Below are 6,986 nucleotides of genomic sequence, written 5' to 3' on the forward strand. Positions count from 1 at the left end.
GTTGGTTAAGGCCTTGGTTCATTATCTAAACATTTTGGGTTCGAATCGTGGTGTGAGATGGTTTTTTTTTTTTTCGATTTAAATTTAAACATTGAACCAGTGTCATTGAAGCCATTTTTCATGTAACGTTCGTTTTTGTGCTTTTTTTTTTACTTCGCTTATTCTTAGCGACACCCAAAAACACCCGCGTACCCACCGATTTTTTAAATTTTAATATCGAAACAGGCTTATTTAAGCCATTTTTCACGTGTTCGTTTTTCTGTTTTCATCGTTCGTTTGCCTTACATTAGTTTTTTTTTTGTGTTTTTTTCCCCTGCTTAAGTGTTAACATTGTTTTCTTTTTTTACTTCGCTTATAACAAACAAACCTACGTCGTCGTCGTAGTCGTAGTCGTAACGCTCAACGACTTCTGGCCGCACACCTGTCAATTTCGTTCTTAAATAAATTCAAACATCTTTCACTAACTCATTCTGGCTGGCCGATTTTCTTTTCAAACTTCGCCTCAGGGCTTCGGGCTCGATCCTACCCCCCCTCCCTCGGGTTCTTTTTTATTTAACACCACACACACCTACAAACCCCCGGGCAACGCCGGGTACTCCTGCTAGTAGAGGAATAAAAGGCAAATCAAGTGAGGAATAGATTGCTTAAACAGTTGCATTTAATTAAGCTTAAATTTGCAGTTTTTGAAAAAAAATGACAAGTGTGGACCTTCTTTTTGGCGCCACTGTACATTAATCAATATTTCAATAAAGTCCAGTCTAAGATACATTGATCAATATCTCAATAAAATCTAATCTAACAAAGGCCTAATAAAGTGTAATAATTTTTTAGTGAAAAATCCAAATATTTATCATTTCAGAATTCACTAAGTAAAAAGAAAATAATCTACATTCTTTTTATGTTTGTCGATCTGATGTCATCTGGATGATTCCAGTTTGAAAAGTTTCATTCAAATGCACACAGAAAAGAATTAGTGCAAAAACAATATCCTTCCAAATATTGTAGATCTGAGAATTACATTTTGACTACTGATATGAAAGTATGCACAATTTTCTAACATGAAGTTACACTGAAGAATCAGTACTTGTAAATATTCTGTTAAATAGTTTCTTTATTGTGCAATATTCAAATAATATTTAATAAATAATGTTTATTACATTTTTGTTCATAATTGAATTTGGATTCTTCAAACTACTGTTCTCATCATTAGTGTTATTTTCACATTTTAACTTGTGTATTTTCTGCTGTTCATCAAGTGTATATCATCAAAATTGTCCAATAGGACCCATGACATAGTGTTACATGAAAGGGCTGTCCCCTTCTCATATAAGTAAGAAGACATACTAGATAAGTGAAAATGATATTAGGAAAAGGCTAGAATCGAACCCTGTAGGCAAGTTTTAAACATAATGGAAAATGGAATGTTAGGATTTTAGTACATTGTTAATTCTATTAGAATAGCTAATTAATATTAATGTCAGAAAAATTGTCGATTGTCCATTCTTTTAGAAATCTGGATATAAAATATGTCAGTTAAAAGAATGGACAATGCGAATTAAAACATATTGTTATGTGGGGAAAATTTTGGTGTGACTGCAGTCATGGAGACGGACTGCTAAGGGTGACATGTGCGAACTTGAAACCCGACCGACAGGACACAGAAAGGTGACAAATCATCAGGTTCGATCATGTCTTAATTTGTATGAATGAGACAATATAAGGCCGGCAGTGAAAAGGTCGAAAACAAGTTGAGTCGAGTTGAGTTCTCGAAGACCAGACTGAACGTGTTAGAGTGGAGAATGTTGTCAAGAATATTTCTATTAGAAGCTATTTCGGCTTTAAATATGGGACCGATATGGTCGAGATGAAATGGGAAATTTGAAATGATTCACCTCGAACCTGGAAAATTAAAAGTCGCGTTGAAAATTGAAAAGGGTTGTCAAAGAGAGAATTGAATGAGTCGTGTCAAACTGCAAAGGTTGAAGATATGATGAAGTGAGTCGGACATTTTTGTCTTTTTGTTTGTTTGTAATTCCCAGTGGGATTCGTTGGATTTCTTTAACGTGTTGGAATGCAATTCGGTCTACTTGTATGCATTCAAAGTTGTTGTTTTTTAAACGTGGAATTTGGAATGAAATTCACTTATATTTGTTGAAAAACAAAAAGAAAAAAAAGGCGTTGCTGTTAAAATGCGTTTCGGATGACTTGTGTGCATTAAAGTCATCGTTTTTAAACAAGGAATTTAAAATGAAATCCTGTTGTGTTGAAAAGAAAAAAAAAATTTTAAGTATAATTACAGTCGGAAGAACTTAAAATGTGATTTGGACGACTTGTATGTATTTAAGTTATTTTTCAATGCGGAATTTAAACTGAAATCCTGTTGCGCTGAAAAGAAAAGTTTTTTTCAAACAAAGGAGTTATTTTATGAAAGTACCGTTGGAGTCGGATTTTATTTTGTCTATGGAAAAAAAAAGTCGGTGTTAACAGAACTTAAAATGCAATTCGGATGGCTTGTGTGCATTAAAGTCGTTTTTCAACAAGGAATTTAAAAAGAAATCCTGTTGTGTTGAAAAATAAGGTGTCGTTTTTAAAACAATATTCATTTTAATAAAATATTTTTTTTGTTTGTTTAAAAAAAAAAACAGTCGTAGCTGTTAAAAGAACTTACAATGCGATTCAATCGACTAGTAAGTAAAGTCGTTTTTAAACGAGAAATTTAAAAATTAACTTTCTGTGTGTCTGGTCGTGGGCTAGCAGTGCCTAGCTTTGATAAGCTGTCTAGCTGACTATCGTGGGCTAGCTGTGTCTAGCCGAGTATGGGGGGCTAGCTGTGTCTAGCCGAGTATGGGGGGTTAGCTGTGTCTAGCCGTGTAGCCCCACTTTTGCTAAGACAAAGACATACTACTTCCCTACCCAGTTTATGATCATGAGATCAGAGGGGAGGGTGTCATAGCATGAGTTATCTCCCCTTTGGTCAGCACTCTTTAATAAAGAATAATACAAGAGTTGCATCCCCTATATTGTCAGCAATAAACGGTGCTTGCTCCATGGCTCCGCACGTTTAAAACGTATCCTGTCTTCTGTGTTTTTCTTTAATAATGTTTAATCCTTAATCCTATAATGATACATACATATTATGACATGGTGGCAACGGTGGAATTTTAAAAAGAAAAGAACTCCACAAGCAGAATGAACACAAAAGAAAATATCAGTCTTCGTGTTGTGTATAAACGCACATCGTGACGACAAGTGCCATCTTGAAAAAAAAAAGTCGATGCACAAAGTAAGTTTGCCAATTTTATTCAGTCATATCATTGTTTAAAAAAAAAGTATTATTATAATAATAATATAAAATAAATAAATAAATAAAAATGAGTACTAATGCAAGTGAACCCGTTATGCACTGGGGGTCTGAAAATCTATTTGAATCGTTCAGATTTTTCAAGCAACGGTGCACATTATATTTCTCAGTAAAAAAACATTCCCGTTGAGAAGCATGTCGACCACATTCTACTGTTATCTGGTGAGGAAAGTTTACGGTGATACAACGCCTGAACATTTGACGATGATGCTGACCGGACGAACCCGGAGGCAATTTGGTGTAAATTTGAGGAGCGTCTAGAGCCCCAAAATCAATTTCCATATTGCACGCTTCTATCTGCATGAATACAAACAGAAGAATACAGAAATCATCGACGACTTCATGGCGAGATGTAAACTACAGGAGAAAAAATGCAGGTTTAGGGATAATCAAGAGACTGAAGAACGTCTCATTGAACAAATGATCACCGGCACCAGACACCTAGAGTTACAAAAACTTCTACTTTCAAAAGGCATGGAGCTTACACTCCAAGAGGCCCTAAATAGTGGTAGAATGCACGAAGCGTCCCTTAACCACATGCGGCAAATGGCCGAAATTCGAGGTGATTGTCAGGAAATTAGTGCAATAAAAACAAGCCAGTGTCGACGTTGTGGAAGTAAACATGAAAAAGAAAAATGTCCAGCCTGGGGCACCACATGCTCAGCGTGTGGTAAAAAGAACCACTGGGCGAAAGTGTGCACTAACAGAAATGAGGGCACAAGAAAATACAACCAAACAAAAACGACACACAGCCCAAAGCAGCCGCAAGAAAATAGATACAGAAAGTGGAACAGCAAAATCTGCTCAGTAAAATCAGAGCCCAAGGAGATGTATAGAGAATTTGAGCAGTTAAACTTTGATGCGATAACGGAACTTAAAATAAAGCTTCCCAATACACCAGGCACTCATGTACTCAAAGCAAAGGTGAACAAGTGTGCAGAAGGGAATATGCTTCCTCTACAAACTTTTCGGAACATGTTTCCCAACAGAGTTGATAACTTAGGACAACTCATTCCAGGCTCCACAAAGAAAGAGCACACGATTCTGACGGCATACAACGGCTCAAACATAGTACAGCACAGATTGATCTACATACAATGTGGACACAAAGACAAGTGTAAAACTTTTAAATTCTTTGTTGTCACAACAGAGGGGCCTACAATAATAGGATTACCTTCTCTCAGAGACTTGGAGCTGATAAGCCTCAACTGCACCATTCAACAAAAGAAAGATCCGATTAACTCCATCAGTGAATTGAAAAATGCATATGCAAGTCAGTTCGATCACATAGGACATTTTAAAAGTGACTACCACATAGTTCTAAAACCTGATCATCATCCAGTAATAGATGCACCGAGGAAATGCCCTATCTATCTTAGAGAAGAAATAGAAGAGGAGTTGAAGTCCATGGAAGCCCAAGGCATCATCAGAAAGGTCACCGAACCGACTGAATGGGTCAGTAGCATAGTATACGTTCGAAAGAAGAATGGAAAACTTCCCCTATGCCTTGACCCAAAGGATCTGAACCGGGCAATAATGAGATGTCATTACAACACTCCCACCATGGAAGAGCTAGCACACAAGCTATCAGGTGCTAAACACTTCTCCAAGCTAGATGCTAAAAATGGATATTGGTCCATACGTCTTGACACAGAATCGCAACTACTGACAACCTTCCACTCACCATTTGGGAGATTCTGTTTCCAAAGAATGCCCTTTGGTCTCATGATGTCACAGGATGTATTCATGCAGAGAATGGACATGGTACTGGATGACGTTAAATTTGAACTCAACCTCAGATCAAGTCTCAAACTCAAATCCAACTGTTCTCTTCTCACTGCACTTTCCACACTGATCCCCCAAAATAAAGAAGACGGCTCTTTTATAGAGAGATCCAACCACATCTTATTTGCATACCCTCTCCCCCCTCTCGTCACATCATGTGATTTTCAGTCCATAAATACCAGGGGGCGGCCATTTTTATTTTCTCTTTTTTTTTTCTTTCCTAACATGAGCCGCCTGATTCATGATGTAAGGTCTTTACTCTTAACCACAACAAATGTCCTGGTACAATTGGACTAATTGATAATGTTATCATCTTCAGAAAAACTAAGGAGGAGCACGACAGCAACCTCCACCGGCTTATGGAAGTAGCACAAACGGGAGGATTGTGTTTTTATGGTGATAAATGTGAGATAGATCAAAAGCAGATAAACTTTGTTGGGGCTATCTATGACAAGAACGGTATTAAACCAGATTCTAGTAAGGTAGAAGCTATAAAGCAGCTTCCCAGCCCCACAAACATCAAAGAATTGCAAAAAGTGTTGGGAATCATCACTTACTTATCACCATTCATTCCACACCTATCAGACTTAACTGCGCCCATGAGAGGTCTATTAAAAGAAGAAGCAGAATTCCAGTGGACTGCCAGTCACCAGAAGGCTTTGCAAAAAATAAAGGATGAGATCTGAAAAGAAATGTCTCTCACTTACTTTGATCCATTGAAAGAGACAAGCCTACAGTTAGACGCCTCAAACAAGGGTCTAGGGGCAGTACTCTTGCAAGAAGGAAAGCCCATTGCATTTGCATCAAAAGCTTTAACAGAAACGGAGCAAAGGTATGCAAACATAGAGAGAGAGCTTTTAGCTGTAGTTTTTGGCTGTGAGCGCTTCAAAACATACCTATATGGAAGCAAATTCCAAGTAGAAAGCGATCACAAGCCGTTGGAAATGATTAGCTTAAAAAATCTAATTGCTACTCCACCTCGTTTGCAATGCATGCTGCTGTGCCTACAAGAATACAACCTGACCATCATGTATCGCCCAGGTAAGGAGATGACCCTGGCTGATGGATTCTCCCAGCTACCCAACAAAAGGAGTAATGAGGAGATTGACCTTAATATCCGAGTTGACATTGTCCAATTTAATATCCGAGTGGATTTTGTCCAATTTTCTGCTGAAAAATTAACACAGATAAAGATAGCAACTAAAGCTGACCCTATACTCTGTGAGCTTAAGGAAACCATCCTGCATAGCTGGCCCAATACATCCAGGGAAATAAGCAAAAACTTGCAGCCATATTGACCGTATCGGGATGAGCTGGCCATCAAAAATGGTATTTTAATGAAGAGTAGTCAGATAATTATACCAAAGGTGATGCAGCAGGAAATTCTACAAAAAATCCATTATGGTCATCAGGGTATGGAAAAATGCAAACTCCAGGCAAAATGTTGTGTTTTTTTGGCACAACATTAATAAAGATATAGACAGCCTCATACAACAATGTACCCTATGTCAACAGCACCAAAAAGCCCAGAGTGCAGAACCTCTGATGCCACATGAGATTCCTGTAAGGCCCTAGCAAATAGTGGCCATTGAACTGTTCTACCGTGAAGGTCATAACTACATGCTGATGGTGGACTATTATTCAAAGTTTCCCTTTGTGAGGAAATTAAAGAAATTTTCCAGTCAGGAAGCAATCAAGCTAATAAAACAGATATTCGGTGAACATGGGATCCCAGAAAGAGTCATAGTGACAATGGTCCTCACTATAGCTCCAGTCTTTTTAAACAATTTGCAAGTGAATGGGGATTTGAACACGTTACATCATCCCCTAGATACCCCCA

The sequence above is a fragment of the Euprymna scolopes genome, chromosome 15 (assembly GCF_053919585.1).
Source record: "Euprymna scolopes isolate OS-2025 chromosome 15, ASM5391958v1, whole genome shotgun sequence".
NCBI classification, from domain to species: Eukaryota; Metazoa; Mollusca; class Cephalopoda; order Sepiida; family Sepiolidae; genus Euprymna; species Euprymna scolopes.